Raw genomic sequence first — 24,546 nt, 5'->3', positions numbered from 1 at the left:
TCCCCTTACATAATTGCGCTGGGAAATCCACTGGCGACATCATATATGCTGAGATTATGTATGGGACGGGTTGCGGAGATGTCCCCTGCTCCCCTTGTAAAAAAAATGCTTTAAATAATCAGGGATCGCGGGGTTGTCCCCCGGACGTTCAATGTAATAATCTCTCTGAAAGAAATTGCGACTTTTTTGTCAGGAGACATTTTTGCGGGGACATTATTACGTGGAGCCCTCTAAGCGCAGGACCAGGTTTCAAACCTGTGATACTTTGCGCCATCTTGCTTCCAAGACAAACAAATTGCGCTTGAGCTATCCTCCCGCCCCGATATCTGGCACAACCCTAGCTAGGAAGCTACCTGAGCACTGTCCCTGGCACTGAGGGTAGCATATGAGGTAAGGAACGGTGGCTTATTTTTCCGCCCATGCGAATGTGGTGTGATTCGGGAATGCACGGAGCTCACCTGGCACCTGGATACTGACTGAAGTGTAATGTCTTGGGTTTCTTCTGAAATGGTACGAGCGTTCTCGCTGTCCAGATTGCCACCGGGATGCAGTTCCAGTAGGCAGGGGCATAGCCAGAGAAGGCCTGTTTCCTGGTTTATTTATTTGCATGCCAGCTTCATCTCGAGCTTAGCGATGGCTCGGCTGCTGTAGCAGCACAACCCACCTGAGCTACAGAACTTCACAGCGATGTCATTTATTTTAAATATAATAAATATTCAATGTTTTAATCCTGTCCTTTAGGTTCGTGTATAACGTGAATCGATAAGGATTCATCAAGGGTTAAGGTTTCTACAAATCTGCAGGTAAGTAATCGAGAAAAACCATTAAAGTTTGCCAATTTTACTATTTCCAGGAAACGGGAACTGGGTGTATGTCTGTAGATCGGAAAATGCTTGAATTTCGTGCTGGTAGAGATTCCCAGACCCCCCTTGTTTTGCATAAATTAACTTTGGGTCTCACCCTAAGTTAAAAGGGCAATCCAGACGTGGGCCCCTTGCTCACTGTTCTTAGATTGGTGCAGCTTCACCTCACTGATGATGCCCAACTAGGCTGAAACACGTGTATGAGGTTGCTGTTGGTACTCTTGTTCAGAGGAGAATTGCGTTGTATTTTGGTGCTTGACTGCCCCTGGGCAGGACAAAGACTGATATGTGGGGACATTTCTTCTCTGTGAAAGGGACAGTGAGCTAAAAACTTGGTAGAGTCTCTCCCAGGGGTTACTCACCCAAGAACAGGTCATTGGGCTGTGTTTGTGCTGGTAGAGAGATTCCCAGACCCCCCCTTGTTTTGAATTTTTTTTGCACCATTTTTGTAATCACAGGTTTTAACGCAGAATGCGGGTAGAGACCCTCCACACTCCTCCACTGCACCTCCCTATCGCCCAACCCCACCAATATTGCCATTCACAATCGATGTTTTGGGAGAAACATTTAATTTAATTGCCAAGGACAAGTATGCCCGTCCTCTTTGCATAGACTTGCATAATAGCCTGTCGGTTAAGTCAGGAAATAGCATTCGACCAGTTGCTGTGCGAGCAACAGGCCCTCTACCTACAGAACAGGCTGCAGTGAGATTAGCCCTGAAATAAACCAAATACGTGATTGGACCCAATGGGGAATGGGGATTTACTGTTACCACCCAACCCGTGATCCGGCGCTAATAGTGCCGGTATAAAGGAATTTGTGTGCCGCATCGTGCACGAGGCACCTGTGCATGGTGTGCGTATTCATGGAATCTTTCCCGCACAGTAACCCTATGTGCAAGTTGCGGCCGGAATGCCCCCGACACGTCCTCCTGCAAAGCAAATGTAGTTATAATTATAATTGTTTGTTTATAACATGCTTAATACCAAGGAGTGGTTTCTAAGCTTGAGATCGGGATTCGAACCTGTGTTGTGCTGTGTTGTCTTGCTTACCAACAAGCTATCCTAGCCAATAATCCTTAACTATGCTAGGGTTTCCAGACATCCCTGTTTTCCCAGGACAGTCCAGGGAAATCACCTTCCGTCCCTGGGTCCCAGGAGTTTATTTTAGAATCCCCATCTGGGATTTGCATGGTTGGGTGGCTAGTAATTAAAATTGTACTTTTTTTTTCTACAACACTTCCAGAATTTTGAAGTTGGAGGATTGGCTCGAACCACCAACCTTTCAGGTACAAGTCACAACACTTACTGACTGTGCCACAGAGACTGGCTTTGAAATCAGTGTACAGCAAGCGATGTTATATCAATCAGAGCAAACGCCTGTTTGAAATTAACATGCCAAGATTCACAGAGAAAAATGCACAAATGTGATCATATACAGTTTATAGAAAGGAGAAGTGCTGGAAATATGATTGGATGGTGGTTGTGGGGTCGTGTTGGGAGAGGGGCGGTAATTGGTGGGCTGCGGTCGGTTAGTCCCTCTTTTATGTTGTTAGCCGTCCCGGTTTTTTGTTTTGGAAATCTGGTCACCCTAACCTATGCGTGCTGCTCGGGCACAAACTCATGCACCCCGGTACTTTTGCGTAGGTTCTCCCACAACCAAGCCAACACCCCCCTGACATTGTGTAGGGTCCCTGTATCTGTCCACAGCACCCCAACAACATGCGTACCATATTCCATAACTCAAGTAATTTCACAGTCAATCTGCGTGCAAACCCCGTAAACCGTTCTTGCACCCCGCTACACTGCATACGTGCATTCGTAAGTTACATCGGAACTGCATCTGCATGCGCGTACCCCTAAATCCAATAAATCCAACATGCGATCCAACCTCTGTACAGTGATTCCTATGCTTAGGTGTCTGCACGCCAGCCTTTGGGTCGTGAATAGATCGAGAGCTTTGCGTGGACATTTCCCTGATGAGAGGTTGCGCGGTTTTATCCATGAATACGCTTAGTTGTGCGCATTTGTGGGCGTGTGATGCGCTGCCTGTGGGACGCCTCTCTTAGCGCCCACATTTTCCCTTGTTTTTCCTCATTTTGCGTGTTCCGTCCCCTACTCTGCCTCTGCGCAGGCCACGCTCGTGCTCTACGTGGTGTCTCGCGCGACGTACTCGGCCACTCACAGAGACATGCCGAGCCTGCGTGAAGTCCCTACAAAGTACGAAAAAGCCCCAAACAGTCGATTCCATGAATTGACAGAAGGGGCTTTGCGCGTAGTTTGGCTGCAAAGTCCCCATTTACTGCACACAAAATTCCCTGAATCCGGCCCAGAGTGTGTCCGGTTGTTGTATTATTATAGGGGCCGAGTCGTAACAACCCATATTCTGTGGGAAACCTGTCTGTGATTGTTAAACATCTCTGAGAACTGTCTGTCCGCCTTGGGAGCAACTGCCCAACCTAATCTGTGTTTGCCAGTGAAGACTGCCACTAAAGTAAAGCTATGCTTTCCTTACCCTCCCCCAGGGCCCTGCTTACTTCCCTTTCTTCCCCACCTTGGGCTACTGACTCCACGTTACTGTGCGCTACCCCACGCATTCACCCATTCACCGGAAAGTATAGCGCCTTCTAACATCCGCGCACGCGCCGGCCCTTTACAAACACAACTGTAAAAAGGGCAGAAGCTGGAATTGTACCAGTCTGTCTCTCTGCCTCTCTTTTTTATGAAAACACGAAACTCAGATTTATAAACATCTAACTTTTGCTTCACGATGTTCTTCAAATTCTATTTGATTGCACTGAACACTGGTACCACAAAGTGAAACCCCCACCCCACCCCCGTTCTCTTAAAGTGGCCAACACAATACTGGCAACAATGTTACCAATCTTGAAAGGTTACAGTGCAGATTAATGTATTTGAAAAAAGTGACAATTACAAACATAAAGTAACCCTGTCCCGGGGGCCCACCTGTGGTTGCGGCGGGCATTTCTCTAGCAGTGCGTGATCATCCGCAGCTCAGTCGATCATGCACGTGCTGCAGAGCAGCTCTGTGTGTGCGGACATGTGAAAGTGAACTGCATTCTTATAAAATGACTCATTTTACTCACGGCGGGTGGCTAGGACAGCTGTTTACCGACTCGCACCTCACGGCTGGGGGGGGAGGGGCAAGCGACCGGCAGCCACGGAATGCACCACACGGTGTATGTCGGTGCTCTGATCCCGGCGGGGATAGAGCCTGCTGCGGCACCCCCTTACTCCGTATGGGCGGGTAACAGAAAGGTGGGAGAGGTAGAGGCGGTACCGGCCTGTACACCCCCAGGCCCCCGCCTCCCCGAAAAGCTGCGTCCATGGTTTCCACCATGATCCGCTTCCTGGTGCATTCGGGAATTTAGAAGGTTATGAATTGGTCTTCTCCCGAAAAAGTGTCGTGTTGAGGCGGTTTCTAGTCCTATGGGCGAACCTGGCGAGGGGGCGACAGCAAAACTCCAGCTGATGGGTGGGCAGTGTAACCGCTTCCAAGCAGTGATTGGAAACGGGTGAGAAAGTGACAGCCAACCCAGGTGGGCGCACGTGTGCGGTTGCTGCACCCTGCGGGTGGGATGGGCATCATGGAGGAAATGTCCCCCCCCCCCGCCCCTCTTTGATAAATCTCTCTGCCTGCCTGATCGGCTAATTCACCTAAAGTAGTGAGGGATGCGACAGGTGGAATATTATTAAATATGGGGGGGCAGTCCTTTAGGGGGGAGGGGTTGTGGTCCATGTTTGTCTGAGGCTAAAGCAATCTCTTGAGTCCCCTGTCTGCAAAACTGGGAGCACCTGAACATCACAACACATCATCACATGGCGACATAACAGAACATAGCCCAGTGGTTAGCACAACCCGGCAACGTTAGCGCCAGTACTTAGCATAGCAGAGCACACTAAGACACACGGAATAACACCACATGTAGTGCAATGCCACACAGCACACCACCGCATTGCATGACACGAGCGGCCACTGGAGCAGGCTGCCGCCACACGTGCACACTCGCCTGCAGAGGCGAGGGCAGAGGCGGTGGACCCCAGCCTGGAGCTATGTAATACAGGCTATTATTAGCCGCTCATTTTATCGGCGTGAGATGAAGACAACTCTGAGTCAGTCACACCGGGCAAGAAGCGAGTAGATTTGCGCAGCAGGTGCATTAACTTAGCCATCAGTCTGAGCAGCTAAATATTAGTGCCCCATTGGCCACCGTAACACGTGTGGGGGTGTTTTTTATTTTGTATAAACTACCCGTGCCACTCGACACCCCTGTGTCTTTCATGAAGGATGCTTGAAGCCAACCCGGCCAGCGGGCGTCGCAGTTACTGTAGAACTATATTTTGTCAAACAGCTGCTGAGTTTACATTTTCAAATCTCCCCGCTGGACCCAAAACCTCCTCCTTGCTCTGCCCCCAAACACAGGCACGCGCGGGTTTTGGGAATTATAAGTGCGCAGCCGCAGCAACGCTTAACACTGCACAACATACCATACCATGCCATACTATACCATAACAAAACAGCACAAGACAACATACAATAATAGCATCCCGCAGCAAATCCCCACACACTTTATACTATACACAACACAACAAGACACAACAGATCCCATCACAACACAAAACGGCACTTATCTAAACTAAACAAACGCACGACACGTTTGATCATTTTTTTTTTGTTTAAAAAGAAGCCAACAATGTGACTAAAAATGCCGTGTCGGGCCGCTCAGGGCACGGTGTGCTCACCTGTGTGCAGCAGCTCACACGGCTTGTCAGCAGAGCATGGGCTGGCGCCGGGACTCTCCCGGAGCGCTCGGGAACAGGCACGCCGCGGGAGAGAGCGGGACTCTGTTTTCGGAGCAGGCAGGAACACCTCCGGAGAACGCAGGGACTTCCCTGGAGTGAGCAAGCAGGTGTGGTGTGGTGGGGATGTGCGTGCCCGTGGAATCAAGACACCTGCGTTGCAATGATGTTATACAGGACGGTCTGGAGCCTCTGTACCGAGAACGAACACGGCCAGGGAACCTGCTTTAATGCCAAGGTTCCCACTCGGGAGGGTCTACAGCCAGGTTGTAGCCCACGGTACCTTTCTAATGCTGGCGTGCACAGTTTAGCCACATTGAGTGATCCTGGGCAGCTCAGCCCACCTTCGTTTCTTTCGGTATTTTTTGGTTCAACAGCACTTAGAACAGCGCCACATAACATACGAGGTCTACCTATGCAAGGACGGTTTCTCGAGAGACGCAGGACCTCTCCTGCGAGTGCGCAGGGACTGTGTCCCAGAGTGCGCAGGCACTGAGTCCGAGAGTGCGCAGGGACTGTGCCCGAGAGTGCGCAGGGACTGAGGCGGCCAGAAGAAGGAAGCGAGATCGGGTAAAGTTGCCACCAGCACTGGACGGGGTTATCAGAGGGAGGCCAGAAAAGAAAGCCGAGCCGCAGGAAGCTAGGGGCGGAGAAGCAGGAAACTGGGGGTGGAGAGCCAGCGGGCAGGCCGCTTTCGGGAGATCCTAAGGGGGGGCAAGGAAGCGACAGCGACCAGCGAGGAGTGAGTTTAGGAGCCCCCCCCCCCACCCCGGCCCCCCGAAGGCCGGGAACAAGAACTACCGTGACTCACAACAAACACCTGAGTCATGGAATATTTTGGGGAGAAATATGGAGGGCGGGGAGCAGTGAGTACAAGTGGCACCAGCCGCATACCTCAGGCCCTGCTGAATAGTATGCAGCCTACCTTTAATGGTAACATAACATAACAAAGTGTACAGCATCACATAGCATAAGAGGTAAGGACATCGCTCCCTAGCACAAGTGCTGCTCCCCAAGAAACACCTGCCACGTTCTGACCCTCCAGCCTAACTGTGCAATTATGGACCCGCCCGAACCCCCACTTCGACTAGAGGGCCAAGCACACTTCACAACCTCATCCTTACACACCTTGACTCAGCCTGGGGTTTGCTGGCTTCATTAACTTGTATTGTGATCTGACTGTGTATAGAGGGCTGAACCCCCTCTCCCCACCAAGAGCACCAAACCACACCCAACTGTCCCGCATGGGCCTAACTCGCCACCAGGAGCACATTTTTTTAAGCCAACCCTGTATTAGAAATGGAAACTGTAGTTTTTGTCCGTACACCCGGGCGTCCAGAGCAAAGGGAAGACAGAGCTAAGGGTCGCTGCTCTATCCTACTCTAGTTAATTCTGTGTCCCCTGTTAAGGGAGGACAGAGCTAAGGGTCGCTGCTCTATCCTGCTCTATTTCATTCTGTGCCCCCTGTTAGTCCCTGTTACGGAAACACAGAGCTAAGGGTCGCTGCTCTATCCTGCTCTATTTCATTCTGTGTTCCATGTTAAGGGACGACAGAGCTAAGGGTCGCTGCTCTAGCCTTCTCTATTTCATTCTGTGCCCCTGTTACTCCTTGTTACGGGAACACAGAGCTAAGGGCCGCTGCTCTATCCTGCTCTATTTCATTCTGTGCCCCCTGTTAGCCTCTGTTACAGGCACACAGAGCTAAAGGTTGCTGCCCTATCCTTCCTGATTTCATTCTTTGTTCCATGTTAAGGGAGGACAGAGCTAAGGGTTGCTTCCCTATCCTTCCTGATTTAATTCTTTGTTCCATGTTAAGGGAGGACAGAGCTAAGGGTTGCTGCCCTATCCTTCCTGATTTCATTCTTTGTTCCATGTTAAGGGAGGACAGAGCTAAGGGTTGCTGCCCTATCCTTCTCTATTTCATTCTGTGTTCCATGATAACCTCTGTTAAGGGAAGACAGAGCTAAACCCCCTGTTAGCCCCTGGTAAGGGAGGACAGAGCTAAAGGTCCCTTCTCTATCCTTCTATATTTCATCCTGTGCCCCCGTTAGCCCGTTAGCAGTAACTGTTTGCCACAGGTTGCCACACAAAACCCTTCAATATAGCTCACAAACAACATTCTAATCTAACTCCATCACTCCACTAAAACAACTATTTACACACACATTGCCATGTGAGTACACCTAGCTTCCTACTTACTACACTGTCTCTCCACACTGTGCTACTCACCTATAATGCAGTCACTCCGGCTCCTCCATCTGCCCCTCCTATTTACCTCTCCCTACGATTTCTCCAATCACTCTACATTGTTCTCTTTTCCTATCTCTATTATGAAACCCACAACTCAAAATTCCCACTACTCCATCTCTCTTCCACCTCCTTCCAACTAAAAGAGCCAACAAGCTAACCATACCTCCTCTATCACCTATCCACCTCACAGCTCTTCCTCTGAGACTCAACTTCTCTCCTCTTCCTTACCTCATCAACTGAACATTGCACTAAGAAGTGTTCAGTCTGTATTCAACATAACGTCCTTCATTACTGACTACTTTCACTCCTGCTCTCCTCCCCTAGACCTTCTTACAATCACTGAAACCTTGATTTCTCCATCTGACACTGTCACTCTAGCAGCCCTCCACGACTCCAAACTATCCTTCATTCACTCTCCTGGACTGACTGGCAGAGGTGGAGGCGTCAGACACCTACTCTCTTCCCACTTCAGTGCCTCTCAAATCTCCAATGCCACATCCTCTACTACCATTTTGAATTGAATTCACCATCTCCACTATTGCTCTGCCTCACTCGGTTCACACCATCTCCATCTGTCGCCCCCTGGTCCCTCTTGACCATTCTTTTGTGATCTTGGGCAACTCCTTGACTCTCTTTCCAGTAAACCTCAACGCATTCTCTTAGGTGACTTTAACCTTCACTCTCCCACCCTTCTCAGAATTCTGAACTTCAGTCTTTTCTTAGTGACCATATCTCCACTCTGTCAATAACCTACCTACCGACAGAGGGGGTAACTCTTTGGATCTCTTAATCATGTCCATCGCTCTCTCAGCCACTAATACTACTGTCACACCATCTATAGCTGATCACTCTATTGTTTCCACTGCCATCGTCTTTCCACCCTCTGACCTTTCCTCACTGCTTGCTTCACCTCTTACTAACAGGAAATGTAAACCTTTCTTTTATTCCCGCCTTCCTTTGTGACCTACAGTTTTCACTCTTCTTCTTCACACCTGATGCCTCTTCCACCAAGACTGCCTTCTCCAGCTTCCAGGCCCTACTATATAACTCATTCTCCTGTCACTTCCCACTGCTTATAGTCACCCCTAACTCTCAGCATCCTCAGCCATGGGTCACCTCGTTCATACACTCTCTCCACAAAGACATGCATCAGCTGCTGTGCAGATGGAGGCGCACCCACTCGCATGAGGACCTGCCACTCTACCTCTCTGCGCTGAACTCTCTCAAGTCCTCTCTTGACAGAGCAAACAGGGAATTCTACCTAACCATAATGGACTCTCACTCGAACAATCCTTGCCGGCTAAACTCACTCCTCAAGCCCTTGCCTGGATTGAATCATATCAGACACCTCAACATGTCTCTGTCTCCTGGAGCAACCACAACTCTCAGCTCACTCTTCTAACTGTTGGAGTTCCACAAGGCTCTGTCTTGGGTCTGCTCCTCTTTCCACTCTAAACCTCTGTTCTTGGGGCACTAATCTCCTCCTTTGGTTTCTCTTATCAACTCTTTGTGGATGACATTCAACTCTTTTCTTCTCCTGAACTCCCCTCTGATCTCTCTATTAATATTTCCAACATTCTCTCTGCCATTCAATATTGGATGGCTTTGCACTCTCTGATGTTCACCTCGACCAAAACAGAGGTGCACTTCTTCCCTGCCAAAAACGCTCTCCCTTCTCTTCCTCTGCCTTTCCAGTTCCCACCTAACACTCTCCCCTACTCTTCTTCAGCTAGAAATCTCTGTTTCATCCATGATCCTTCTCACCGCTTCTCTAGTTTCATCTCCACAGCTGGAACAGCAGCTTGCCTCAACCTCCTATATATTAGGAAAATCAGGCAACACCTTCCTTTCATCACTTCTAAGCATCTCTTAACCACTCTTGCCTTCTCTAAACTGGACTACTGAGCCAGCATCCTGGCTTCTCCAACTGTGATTTCTGTCCTCTCAACAAGATCATTAACTTCGCTACCAGGTGTCTCTTTGAACTCCATCACTTGACACCTACTTCCTTGTAATGTCCCCAGGCTGGATGGCTGATGATGCAAAACGGCCAGATTAAAATGTCTTCTCTTGGTTCACAAATCTATCCACAGTAAGCTACCACTGTATCTATCCTTCTCTACCCAACTCTACAAGCCTTATCCTAATCTCTGCTCTGCCTCCCTGACTACCCATGTGGCTCCTCGTCCTCCCTGTGCTTCCTTTCGCTTCTGCTCTTTCTCTCTTCTTGGTCCACTTGCATGGGATTCTCTCCCCCTGGACATCCGAGAAACAGTTCACCTGGATTTGTTGAAAACCAAAAAATAGCCTACCTCCTCTTCTCTGAGTTACCCTCTTAACCTACCTCTCATCTGCCTGCTAGCTAACTTTTTACCCAAGCCTCTAACCTGCCTCTGTCCCTCACTTCCTCTGCCTCCACTCTAGCACTTTGGTCACATCCTGAGCACAGCTGGCCGTACCGCCTACCTGCATTTAAAAATGTCCAATGTTAATTGTCCTTAATCTATATATGTCCACTTATCCACAGTAACTGTTCCACTTATTCCCCTCTAGAACCTGGTCAGAATGTCCCTCAAACTTACCCCATTGTAAGAAGTTTACTGCCACCCGTCAAATCTGATTTCTTATCTATTGTACATTCTTTTGTGATTAAGATAGCATTGGTCCTCCTGTATAAATAAATAAATAACTTGTGACGAATCCTGAGATGCCGTCACTTCTCCCTGAGGGGGAGCCCCTTCCCATGAGGCCAGGGTGGTGAGACTGCTTCTTGTTAGTCTCCCTGGAGGCGATACTCAGCAGAAGAATCTCATGGGAGGACGCCTCGCTCTGGGGAAAAGGGAAACCATCTTGGGAGAATGTGGTATACCCACCCTCCACCCATGCCATATACACACCTTCACTCTTTAAGCCCCATGCCCATCACAAACTCTTGTATTGAGAGTAGGCCCATGTACTGCTGGAACATACGTAAGATTGACAAAACCAAATGTACTGGGATGAAGAAGATCTTTGAGAACCCTGAGGGTTTGCCTTACCGAAGTACTGGGACGAGGTGGCCTGTAGGAGTAATGAGGACTGTCATGACAGCTACAGGTGTGGGCGTTGTGCCAGAGTGGAGCCTATGCCATACAAAGGAAACCGAAGAAGGACTACTGGTCTTCAGCCCGCAATGAACCCGGCAGTTTCGATACGTGTCCAGAGAAGAACCAGGCAGAGCTGCGGACACAGGCGAGCAGCCGTGGAAGTCATGAAGAGCTCCCCACCAGTCCCTACAAACAGTGCAGTGGTGCGACGGTCTTGTGAAAGCATTGAGACCGCAAAGCTTAGAAGCCAAGCGCAGACCCAAGCAGCTGATCGGACAGAGGGAGACGGAATGCGGTGCTGCCAACGAGATGCCCGATCACAGGAAGAATCGGAGTGCTACACAATCCCAGTGACAAGTACGGGGAAGTCCAGGAGGCCCGATAGGGATGCGAGGCAGGCAGCAAGAGGATCTTGCATCTGAGGAATGCTTCTTCGCCCCAGTGGCCTAATGAAAACCATTGCATATTCAAGAGGGATCTGGGAACCAAATCAAGAAACAAGATATTTTCCTCTTGGTCATACTTGGCAGGACAGTGAACCAAGTAGGTGAAACCAAAGAGAAAGAGAAAACAGGGTCTGGGACCCAAAGTCAGAAAGTATCACACGATCTTCCTCATCGCAGTACTTTGTAGAGAGGGTTACCAAGTGAGTCGAACCAAAGAAAAGAAGCCTCGGAAGGGAGTCATTCCCCCAGGCCAAGTGACATACCAAACCAGGAGAAGGGAGGCTTTCTCTTGGCCAACTTGAAAGGACAAAAAAATCTTTGCTCACCAGGGAAAAGGGAGTCAATATTCCTGGTGGTGTTAAACTGTGCACACAAGTAGAAAGAGACCAGGGGAAGGGAGTCATTCCCCCTTGTTGTATCGAACACTGAAGCCAAGATACGAGCAGAAGGGAGTCATTCTTCTGGTAACCGAAACCAGGGAAAGGGTATCCTTCCCTTTCGTTGTGTTGAACTCTTAAATCAAGACACCAGGAGAAAGGAGTCATTCTCCTGGTAGCTAAAGCTATGAAGCCGCTTAGATGCAAAATATTATATGATAGGCAGTGTGTTTGCCAAGGAAAAGTGCTTGAACAATGCCTTTTGTTTTATTGGAAGGCAATCTCGGCCCAGGGAAGGGAGCCATTCCCCTAAGAAGAACCCAAGAATGGGAAGTTAACTTTTATCCCAGTCCAAAAGAAGGAAGTGAATCTTCTGGACCAAGAAGGTCTGCTTTATCTCTAGTTTAAAGTGAAGGAGACAGAAGCAGGGGTTTTGATGCAGGACCGGGTATTATTGATTTACTCGGACATTCTGAAAGAACCCTTTGTGTTTTAGTTGAGGCAGGGAAACCCCTCGTAGAGTTCGTGAAAGTTAGGTTTTCTCTTTATTTTCTTGACTAATAACAATCTATAGAAATCATCATGCTCCCTGTGTGCGAGTCTCCTCCTTCTGCACCCCTACAAAATAAATAAATAAATAAATAAATAAATAAATACCAAAGAAACCCCCTTGACCGGTGCTAAAAATGAAAGAATTTTTTTTTTTTTCTTGTAAGGGCAGGTCCTTGCTGGAATTAGTATTTCTTCTATAGCTAGTGTGGTTTTGGGTTGACTCCCAGGGCTCCTGGATTCCTCTGAGAATTTCGGTTATTACTGGAGAACGACAAATTCAGACGGTGCTCACAGCCAGCTGCCGACTAGAGGTAGATGGAGACATCAATGTCCCTGTCCTTGCCTTACGTGCCTTCTCTGTGCATGCCACGAACGCGTGGGCCCAGTGCCAGCGGTACGGTACCGGTTCCTGTCTTTTCTGATGACCGTATACCGGTTTGATCAGGGGGTTGATCCAAAAACTTTTTTCATGCCTTCCTCGTGCATTTGTAGGTGGGGCCACTTGGGGGCCTGTACAACAACCATACACTGATGGACCTCAATATGAGAAAGACACTCAGCTGTACTGCAAAATGGCCACCACAGGAGGAGCATCCATTGTGTCAAAACCTGCCTGACCCCCATCAAAGGCTGAATGGCATGGACCATTCTGCATACTCTTGCTCCATGTCCCTGCAACTGTCCCCTCAATACTTGTTCTTCATAATATGGCACCCCATTACCTTGTACGCGTGTTGCAGAACAATCTGTTGCTTGCCCTAGGGGTGGGCATCAGTTGTCCACCTGACTGTAGGTGTGTAAGGGCGTTCAACCTACCAGCGCATTGAGACCATACCAATGGTACATAAGGCGCTATATACATGGAAAATAACATAACATAACATCACACTGCCTAAACACGAAAGGAGAATTCCACTTAATCACCCCATGTGGGCAGAGGCACCACACCAAGAAATGAAGCTTCTTTCCGTGCACTCAACCCATATACACAGAAAAGTAGTAATCTCGCCCCCAATGAAGCCCACGCGGAGGGCCCTTTCCCAGCAGCACAGAAATAAACCATTGCTGGCCGGACAGGGACTCCCAGCCCCCTCCTCCTAGGGGAGACAAAGTGTGGCCCCGGCACCCGCAGCTTACTGCATGGAGGCTGGATGGCATGTTCATGAACTTCCCTTAATCCGCCCTTGATCTCCCGGTGCCACCTGTCTGTCTCTGAACACACGATCCATGTGATTTTAACAAATCAATTACGTAGAGAATTAATGTTTATCTAAACCAATTTTTTTGGGGGGGGGGGTTTCTCCTCTCAAGCCCCCGTTTCCCCATGTTTAAAACACTGCCCCAATACCCTCCCCCCACCAGATTCAACTCCTTTACCCACCCCCACATATGTTTTTCTTTAAAATCAGTATTCTTTCGTTATTTTGAATTCGTTATAATTTCATTCCTTATTTTGTATTAGTTGTAATCACTGGATACCCAGAGCACACGGTGTGATCTTATAGCATTCCAGTCAAACAGGGGTGGGGTTAATTAGGGGGTTCAATAAATAAATGCACTCTCGAGCCACCTTTTTATTCCGTGGGCATCCTGCCTAGTCCACCTGCGCTCACATCATTTTAAACGTAAGTGCACTGTTGAATAAAAAATGTCCAGTGTACACAATTGCTTCAATTGCCAGAACCTGTGTGTAGAGAATGTGAGTAGAGACACCTACCAGGCCAAGATGGGATTTTGGGATGGCATTGCCACAGTCCTAACATAATCCTCTCGCCGTTTTCTAATGCTACCTGTCTGAAAGCTCATGCAATGTGCCATGGACAGTATGAGTTTTTAGAAGTTCTACAAAACAGGGCCGGGTTTATGGGATTAATAGAGGAGAGCAATAAATACATTTAGAGCCCAATTCAGGGATTTTTTTTCACGGTTCAAAGTGACTATGCACTGCTGAAAAGTGACTTTGTACTGCCGACACAAACCCTGATTTATGGAACTTTCGCAGTGCAAAGTCTGCGCAGTCATTTTGTACTGCAAAAATGACAATCTTTTTTATTTTTATTTTTTATTCAATAGGTCATTTGGTTTACAATTCGAAAACCTTTAACCCTTCCACGATATACCAGTCTCATCAAATCCAAATCACGTTGGAGTCTCATTTCAGTTTCTAAGAGAACGGTCATCCCCTGTTCTAGTAACTCTTCCTCAGCTCATCGGAATCCGGTACCTCTAGTTTCTTGAGCATTGTCATTACAAACTTTATGAGGGCTATGTTGACTTTGGTTTTCCCTCCTTCGATCAATGTTCTCCACCAATCGTCCATACTTCTAGTCGGGTAGCTTCTAAAAATGTCCCCTAGACAGTACTCACGTTCCTGCCTTAGGCCCCGACCGGTTAGGGCTAGATGTTTTTAAAGATTCTATCTCACCAGGGAGTTCACACAATCTACACCCTATGTCACTACTCGTAATGTTTCTTCTTTGCAGTATGTCTCCGGTCGGCAAGACATTAAATCTATGGGCCTCATTACGACTCTGGCGGAAGACCATGGAGCTATTAGCACCATGGTCCATGCCGGTAAGTTACCGACTCCGCCATCACGGAATGGTGAATTACCACCCCATTCCGAGGTTGGTGAGGCAGTAATTCTCCCTTCCTCCATGGCCCTTCCCTATTCCCATTTTTGCCCCATAGGGCTCAATGGGAATGGGGAAGGCGCTAAGTACGGTGCCGCAACTTGCGGCACTGTAAATAGCACCAAGGTCCCTTTGCGGGTCCCTACTTTAACGGCTGGTCTACACCAGCCGTTAAGGTTAGGTCCCGCAAAGGGACCTCGTAATTAGGCGCTAATAGGTTAACGGCGCCGCAGCCTTTTACGGCGCCGTTAACCCATTAGCGCCTGGGTCATAATGAGGCCCTATATTGTGGGATGTTTTTACCCATGCATCCAAGCCCTACCATAAAACTGTGCATTACTGGCATTGAAAACATCATGGTGGCCAGAACTCCCCAGAGAGTGCACAGGGAAAACATGAAAAATAGGCTGCCACCCATTTTTGCCTATGTTGTGAGCACAGGAGGGCACTGCCTAAAACCACCATTGGGTTACACACACAGTAGCCTGAAACCATTGGGAATGGCACTGCTGATTGCCAAAAGCAACCCAGAACTGTGGGGAATTCTTCATTTTCTTAATGTCAAAAATGGATGCAATACTGGTGCTCACCACTATCAGAAAGCCGGCGTTTTAAAACCACCAGACATTTGTGTAAAACTGAACAAATTAACCCAAACCAGGCCAAGGAAAGACTTGCTAAGAGGTGGATACAATGTAAAACTATATTCTGCAATGACTTGAAGGAAGTAATTATTTAATGTATTTAATGTATATATAAAAAATAGCTGGGGATGTCAGCAGCTTAAGTGAATTTGGGTTTAAAGCCACTAAAATCGAAATGTTTAGAATAAATGAGTGACCTACTTGTGAGTGTCACATAGGTTGCAATTGTTTAAATGTCATAGTTTCGAACTTAGAATCAGCATTCAAAGGGATTGTGTCCTCCGATGTATTCCTTATCTATGATATTTGTATCTCCAGCTTGCTGGCCTCGGAATTTTTTTTTCCCAGTAGAGGGCGCTGTGCGTCGACGTCCGTCGAGTAGGTGTTCCTCGACAGCCACCGTATCGACGCCGACATCATCATGCCTATAAATGGCCACGCGCAGCGTCCGTTGCTCAGTTCCGTTTTTCCGCGCTTCGTGTGCCTCGGAATACCGTTGCTCAGTTCATCAGTCGAAATATATTCATATTTCCTCGAGAAAACCGACTTGTACTCGATGGCTTCCTCCGCCGACCCGACGACTCCTCAGTCCGGTTTCAAAAAATGCCGAGACTGTGGGAAGAAAATGTCGTTGACGGATCCTCACAGGATCTGTTTGTGGTGTCTGGGAATCGAACAACCAGTGTTGGGAGTGTGAGGAATGCCTATCCATGACGGCGAAAGCCTTGAAGGAGCGTAAGGGGAAGCTCAAGAGAGGTACGTCAGTTTTAACTTCCTCGAAAGTTTCCGCGGTAGAGTCGAGAAATACGTCTCCTCACCGTCGAAAGCATTCTCGGTCTAGGTCTCGAAGTGGCTCCCACCACTCGTCGAGGTCTAGACACTCGAAAAAGAGACGTAGAAGATCTCCTTCGTCGCCGTTTTCTAGTTCCCCTGAAAGAGTACATTGCCCCACAAAACACAGCTCTCAGGCTGAGTGGGAGGAATTCAGAAAAAAGATGCTAAGCGTCTTCGAGAAAGCGGCCTTGACCCCCTCGAAGTCAGCTGAGGGTGATACCCCGGGTGAAAAGCCCAAAAAATCTAAACGCAGCGAGTCGAAGCACCCAGCGAAAGAGTCAACCCGAAAGCGCCATGAGCCATCGGGAAATAAAGCATCTTCGACGCCATCGTCGAAAGCCCCTTCGAAGCATAGTTCGGCACCATCGACGCCGTTATCGAAGGGTTCTTCGACGCATCCGTCGATTGAGTCGACACCGGCGTCGACGCCGATAAAAGAAAAAACCATGGCTACTCCACAGCCAACGGTTAGGCCAAGAGCCTCCAGCACGACGCCGAGAGCGTCGTCGACATCCTCGAGCAGGGTTCCAATCCTTTCGAGTTCTACGGGGACTCTTCCAGTTTTCTCGACGCCTTTGACGGCGCCTTCGAGGATTTTTACATCGGTGTCGACGACATCGACCTTTTCAAGGCCAGTGATGATGGCTCCTTCTGCTTTAGAAATGAGTTTTGTCCCTTTTCACTCAGAACACCCCCCCCCCCTTTATCCTCAATTTATGAGGAAAGGGAAGACTCAGATCAAGAAAGGCCTTTTGACCTGCAGAGGACCACATCACCTGAACCAGAGACTTTTGACCCTGAGGAAAGAAGGTTGAAAGACCTTCAGGATGTATTAAAGGAAGCAAGTGGTTTAGACACTTCCCCTGAAGTGGAATTTGTCAAATTAGACCCAGGGGAACATGCTGAAACCCCTTATCGAACCCTAATGTCAAGAATCATAGAATTCATGGGTTGGTCTGCACCTTTTGAAGAATGGGAGCGGGTGCACAGCTTGTTTCTTTTGATTTTGAATAGAATAGTATCTGTTGAGTATGCTTTTAGATTTGCTTCAAAGGGTGCAGCCCATTATACCGTGTCATCGTGTGGGACACTCGTTATGTGCTGAAAGAGAAAGGACCTAGGCTAATTAGCCTTCGGTGTGGGCTGCACACCTAAATTCCCCCAATGGGGTTAGAACATTTGTTTTAGAATATTAATGACAGTAAAGCCATCTTTGATAAAGTTGCTTCAGAGTGCTTTATTCTGCGAATTGTAATTCAATTCGATTTTTCTTTTAATTAACGAATGGTTAAACTTCACCAATTTGTTTTGTGCTGATACAATGGCAAAGAAAAATAACCTAGGGCTAATGCATTTCGGAATAATAGCATTCCTTCTTCAGAGCCAGGTTAAATGTACACGAGCATACAAAAAAATCTTTCTGTTAGAATATTTTGAAAAACATCAAAAATAAATGCATTCAGGAGAACAGGGTACCCACGATTGACAAACACGTACATGTAGACAGAGAGAAGAGAACATTGTCAGTCATTTGTAAACTTCACATTGCATTAATGCATTCTTTAAAAGACTATTGTAATCCGACAATCAAATTGTGCTTCAGTCAAGGTTTACATTAGATCTAATGGTTATTTCACTAAATGTCTTCTGGTCAAGTATTCTGGGGGATAAGGTAGGACATTTTCATGTTGTCACTGACCTGAAACTGGTGGCTTCAGTACGTGCCGTTCAAACGTTCCTTCTCAGAACGCTGCAAAATTAAATAGTGTGCTGCATTTAGTTACGATCGCTCGTGGTCGCTTCTAGTACGTGCCTGTCTGTGTGAAAGCAGAGTGCTTACCTTGTGAGTGTATAGCTCGCTCGAGCGAAGTAACCTCCGACTGCGGGTAGAAAGAAGGCTTTGCTCGCGTTTGTGTGTATATGTGTAGTGTTGTCATGGTGATGTAAATCACAAAATGGCGGATGGCGGGTGCGTAAAGGAGCCATACTGGAGTGGGCAATTAAGAGCAGTGTAACTGCTGGTGTTTGGTAACTCGGTTGAATAAACACGCTAGATAATACAAATGATCCAAATAGAACCGGGATGCATACTGTTCTAATTGATAAAGTAAATAAAATATAGTGCTGTACGTTACGTTACATGAGGTAGTTGGGGGTCAAATTATGTTCTTGTGTGTGGTTTATAGTCAAAGGTGGATACTGTATTCCCAGGTGTTTACATTCTCAAGAGTGACATATCTAAAACACAGGTGAGTTCAATGTGTTGTAAAAGCAGATGCAATTATAGAAAACAGTTGAGATCGAACTCATCGTTCATTCCTCGAGGTGACAATGATTCCAGTCTATCAATCCAAAAGGATTCTCTTTGTTGTCTCTTCTTCTTAGTGTCCGTGCCGGTATTTACAATGACTTCTAATACCTGAAATCTGATCTGGGAGATATTGTGCTTCTTTTCATTGAAGTGTTTAGCTACTGCTGAGTTGATGTTCTTATTACGAATACATGACTTGTGTTCATTCAGGCGAATGCGTACTTTTCGTCCTGTTTCGCCTACATAGTACTGTCCACAGGGACAACGTATGCAGTATATACAGTTCTCCGTGTTACATGTGGCGTGGCATTTTATTGCAATCTTTTCCCGTGTGTATGGATGCAACACAAACGCTCCTTTTATGATATTGTTGCAATTACTGCAATTCAGGCACGGGTACGTGCCTAATCTTTTGGTTGGACTTCTTCTTGGTTTATCATCTCGTGTGTTGACGAGTAGGTCTCTTAGATTATTGGATCTCTGATAAGCAAATGTGGGTGGATCGGTGAACAATTCTTTAGTTCTTTCATCTTTAGTCAGGATTTGCCAATGCTTGTTAATACACCTTTTGATTTGCATGCTCTGGCTGGAAAATTTGGACACGTATACCAAAGGTGGTGATGATTTGGTATCTTTAGGAGTCAGGGTACTTCTCTTGTTTTGGTTGCTACCTTCTCTGCTGCCATCTTAATATCCTCCTCCGGATATCCACGGTCTTCCAACCTTTTACTTAGTTTAGCTAGTTCTTGCTCAAACTCTCTCTGGTCGCTGATGATTCTCTCACCTGTTTTTCAGCAGGATGACCTCACTGACATTTTGGATAAAGGTCCACAGGAGGATCCTGTGGTTCCCTTTCATTCTGCTTTACAAAGAAAGATTTTAACTAACTGGGAAACTCCTCAAGTTGTCCCTGCGGTTAACAAGAAGTTGTCAGCGAAATATAGGGTATCTGCTTCTGACCCTGAATACCTATCTAAGCACCCTACTCCAGAGAGTCTTGTGGTCCAGGCTGCAACTTCATCAGGCAGTACATCTGCATACCCCACTGCTCCGCAGGATAGGGATGATAAAAAATATGATGCCATTGCTAAGAAAGTCTTCTCGGCCTGTAGCATGGCTTTAAAATCTGTTAATGCAACTTGTACGCTCGCTAGGTTCAGCCATACTCTTTGGGAGTGTGCTTCATCAGCGGCTGACTGCCTCCAGGAAGGAGAAGAAAGGGACGCATTTTTAAATATCATTAGAGATGGTAAAGATGCAATGTGCGAGTCCCTTCAAACTGGCATTGATTCTGCTGACAGTATCAGCAGGGCCATGGCGGCAAGTACCACAATCCGCAGGCATGCGTGGTTGAGAAAGTCCGGCTTTGCTTCTGACGTACAGGCCAGACTTTTAAATATGCCCTTTGACGGCTCTTCCCTATTTGGTACAAAGGCAGATGACAGTTTGGAAAAACTACAAACATCTAAAGCAGCAGCCAAGTCACTAGGAGCTGCAATCCGACAAACTCATTTTCGTCCCTCAGGATCCTCTTGGAGAGGAAGGTCCTTTCGCTATTATTCCTCATATGGAAGAGGCAGAAGACGGCCGGCTCAAAGAGGCCAAGGAAAATTTACCCGTGGTGGACGGGGTAAAGGAAAGAAAGCCGCATTAGCAGGAGCAGGAGCCGCTTTACCTTCGGCAACCGCATCAGCCGCTCCCAAACCACTCTGAGGTCTCCCATCACAAGACACCTGTAGGGGGCAGGTTAACTCACCATCTGACGGAATGGCAGGCTATTATGTCAGATGCTTGGGCATTGGAGACAGTTGCCCAAGGTTACTGCCTGCCTTTTCTACGCATCCCTCAGAGCCATCCACCGGGGAACAGCTCTCTGAAAGTGCCGGATCCGCTCCTCTTGCAGGAAGTTGTAGACCTGCTAGAGAAAGGTGCCATAGAACCGGTACCTGTAGCGGACAGGAACAAGGGCTGGTACTCCCCCTACTTTCTCATACCAAAGAAAGACGGAGGACCGAGACCCATCCTGGACTTACGAGAATTGAACAAGTTCCGCAGGAAGGACAAGTTCAAGATGGTAACTCTCTCTCAGATCCTTCAGGCCCTCCAGCTTCAGGACTGGTTGGTATCTCTGGACCTTCAGGATGCTTATTTCCATGTGCCAATCCATCCCAAGCACAGGAAGTACCTGAGGTTCGCAATTGGCAACTCTCATTATCAATTTCGAGTTCTGCCATTTGGGCTGACCTCCGCCCCGAGGGTCTTCACCAAGCTAATGTCGGTTGTGGCTGCAAGTCTAAGGAGGGAAGGGATTCACGTCTACCCCTACCTGGACGATTGGTTGATCAGAGCAGTTCCTTCGGAACAAGCTTGGATCCAACTAGATTATGTCTGCCACTCCCTTCACAGGCTGGGCTTCTCCCTCAATTTAAATAAGTCACAGATGATACCATCACAGAGACTCCAATTCATTGGAGCAGTCCTGGACACGTCCCTGGGAAAAGCCTCGCCACCAGAGGTGAGGGCTCAAGATATTCTGCAGATGGTCACCAGGTTTCAAAATGCCCAACGTCTCCCAGCCTATGACTTTTTGAGGTTGCTAGGCCTCATGGCATCCTGCATATCCCTTGTGCCAGAGGCTCGCCTGAGAATGAGATCCCTTCAGTGGGCACTGAGGACTCAGTGATCACAATTCTCAGGGAGGATGACAGATATCCTCCGGATTCCGGACAAGATAGCCCACGACCTTCAATGGTGGGCCTATCCAGAGAACATCTTGAAAGGAGAACTGTTTTGGCAACCATGGCCGGAGATAACAGTAGTCACAGACGCCTCACTCACGGGGTGGGGAGCCCATGCCAACGACTTGACCATCAGCGGTCGTTGGTCTCCATCGGAGTCCAGACTACACATCAACCTGTTGGAGCTGAGAGCCATCAGACTGGCACTGAAGGCTTTTCTGCCGTCTGTACGGGGGAGAAACATCCTGATAATGACGGACAATACAGTGGCCATGCACTACCTCAACAAAAGAGGAGGCGTATGGTCACTGCCACTGTGCAGAGAGGCGATGCAGCTCTGGTTTTGGGAAATTCAGGAAGGAATCTCTCTATCAGCAATTCACCTAGCCGGAGAGAAGAACTTGACAGCGGACGCTCTGAGCAGGCAGAACACAGTCTCCCATGAGTGGGAGATAGCTCAGGAAATCCTTCAAGAGACCTTTGCCCTTTGGGGAACCCCTCAGGTGGATCTGTTCGCCACCAGTATCAACAGGAAGTGCGACAGATTTTGCTCAAGGGAATTTCCCCCGAGAGGAGCTCTAGGAGACGCGTTCGTAGTACGCATTTCCTCCGGTCCCAGTCATTCCTCAAATGATCAGGAGGTTGAGAAGGTTTCGGAATACCATGATCCTAATTGCCCCGGATTGGGCCAGGAGAACGTGGTACCCGGACCTTCTGGACATGTCCATCCACCCTCCAATTCGTCTACCGTACAGAGAGGATCTTCTCTCGCAGAAGGGAGGTCAGGTTCTCCATCCAGCCATCAAGACCCTCAACCTTCACGCTTGGTATCTGAAAGGTTGAGGTACAAGGATTGGGACCTTCCAGATGACGTCATGGAGGTTTTGCTTTCGGCCAGAAGGCCAGCAACTAAAACTCTATACTGCTGCCGTTGGAATAAATTTTGCAGCTGGTGCAGAGAAAAGAATATCAAACCCTTTTCATGTGGTACACCTGCGGTGTTATCCTTCTTACTTTATTTGGCAAATTCAGGCCTTCAAGTTGGCACTATTAAGGGCTATCTCGCAGCGCTATCGATCTTTAAGCGCACTGCAGAGGAGCCTTCATATTTCGAAATTCCATTGGTAATACAATACCTGAAAGGTCTGACTAATGTTTACCCTCCAAGACCATTCCAAGTTCCCTTATGGGACTTAAATCTAGTTTTAAACTTCCTAAAGGGTGCTCCATTTGAACCACTCCACTCTTGTTCATTGAAGTTTCTCACCCTCAAAACTGTTTTATTGGTAGCATTAATATCTGCTAGAAGGGTTAGCGAGATACAAGCCCTATCTTTCACAAGGACAAAGTGGTTCTACAGGTGAAGCCTAACTTCCTCCCAAAGGTAGTTTCTGAATTTCACATTACTCAGAAGATTACTTTACCTTCATTCTATCCTCCTCCCCATCCGGGGAAAGAGGAAGAGAGACTACACAGACTGGACCCTAAGCGAGCCTTGAGTTTTTATATCAGTAGACTTGCTAAAATTAGACAAGCAGACCAACTCTTTGTAGGTTACGCAGAACATAAGTTGGGATTACCAATAACCAAACAAACCATCTCCAGATGGATTATTTTAGCCATTCTGGAATGCTACAAACTGGCAGGGAAAGAGCCCCCTCAAAATCTAAGGGCTCATTCGACCAGGGGTATTGCAGCCTCCTCAGCTCTTCAAAGAGGGGTACCAATTTGAGACATATGTGCGGCTGCCACATGGTCGTCCGCACATACCTTTACCAAATTTTATAGCCTGGATTCCTCCTCTAGTCAAGAGACTAGATTTGGCAAAGCTGTGTTACACTCTGTTCATTCTTAAAGAGTAATATGGCATCTTTTACTCCCGCCTCCAATCACATACCACTGCTATGGGAGTCTATCATAGATAAGGAATACGTCGGAGGACACAATCCCTTCGAAGAACAAGCTACTCCTTACCTGGTAACGTTCTTTCGATGGGATGTTCCTCCGACGTATTCCTTATCGCCCCTCCCATCCATCCCCGCAGTAACATTTCCCTTGTGGTTGCAGCTTACGCTCCTTCAAGGGTAGTAACCATTCATGCAATAACTACCTTACTCTACAAAACGGAACTGAGCAACGGACGCTGCACGTGGCCATTTATAGGCATGATGACGTCAGCGTCGATACGGTGGCTGTCGAGGAACACTTACTCGACGGACGTCGATGCACAGCGCCCTCTACTGGGAAAAAAACATTTCCGAGGCCAGCAAGCTGGAGATACAAATATCATAGATAAGGAATACGTCGGAGGAACATTCCATCGAAAGAACGTTACCAGGTAAGGAGTAACTTGTTCTTCTAGCTGCATGTGCAAAAATTGTAAGTTGGATTTGAATGTAGAAAACTGGGAACTAAAGTGACATTTAGCTGAATTCTGCCTGACAACTACCCCCGACAGGAGTTGAACTGGCTCAACAACTCTTCCTAGGCCTGGCTGCATTCTGCTGCCCCTGCCAAAAGGAGATGACACCTCTCTGATTGAATTAGGGGAGTGGCACCTGGGGACTACAGGAAACTAAACAAAGCACTGTCACTGGCTCAGGCAAATGTTATATTGGGGGGGTCGTAAAATGGCTTCCTCTTTGGAGAAACTGGGAGGGGCAGTGCCTGTGAGAAGCAAGCTGAGCTTGGGGGAAGTGGATAAACCAGAAATTCCACCATGTGCTTTGGGAAACCACACCCTTTTGGGGCCAGAGCATGATTTTAAAAAGATGGATAATTCACAGTGCGGACTTGACAAAATTATATAAATAACATCATCATTGTGTGATTTTTCTGTGCACATTTTAAGAGGTGTTAGGACCCTGTGGTATGTTCTTGGGGATAGTAGCGGAAAAAAGATTGTTACTCCAAATGTATGCATGTTAAAAATCTGACACTTTATCATCTGAAACCCATATCCCTGGTGCACATTTGTGTAAAATCTGGAAAG

General features: G+C 47.6%; 1 protein-coding gene across 2 annotated transcripts in view; it reads right to left on the bottom strand.

The window, feature by feature from the left end:
* LOC138503078 (gap junction alpha-4 protein-like) overlaps positions 1 to 24,546 on the bottom strand; it is a 42,827-nt gene that overhangs the window by 11,251 nt on the left and 7,030 nt on the right. Inside the window, exon 1 of one of the 2 annotated variants that reach the window (XM_069622565.1) lies at positions 5,627 to 5,814. The exons of the other annotated variant lie outside the window; for it this stretch is intronic. The gene's annotated coding sequence lies outside the window, so the exon portion shown is untranslated. Of the gene's footprint in view, positions 1 to 5,626; positions 5,815 to 24,546 lie in introns of those variants that run through there. 2 annotated transcript variants of the gene reach the window in all.

Source organism: Ambystoma mexicanum, chromosome 11, assembly GCF_040938575.1.
Source record: "Ambystoma mexicanum isolate Mex_15411 chromosome 11, UKY_AmexF1_1, whole genome shotgun sequence".
NCBI classification, from domain to species: domain Eukaryota; kingdom Metazoa; phylum Chordata; class Amphibia; order Caudata; family Ambystomatidae; genus Ambystoma; species Ambystoma mexicanum.
The sequence above is the reverse complement of the archived record's forward strand: the minus strand, read 5'-3'. Positions and strand labels throughout refer to the sequence as shown.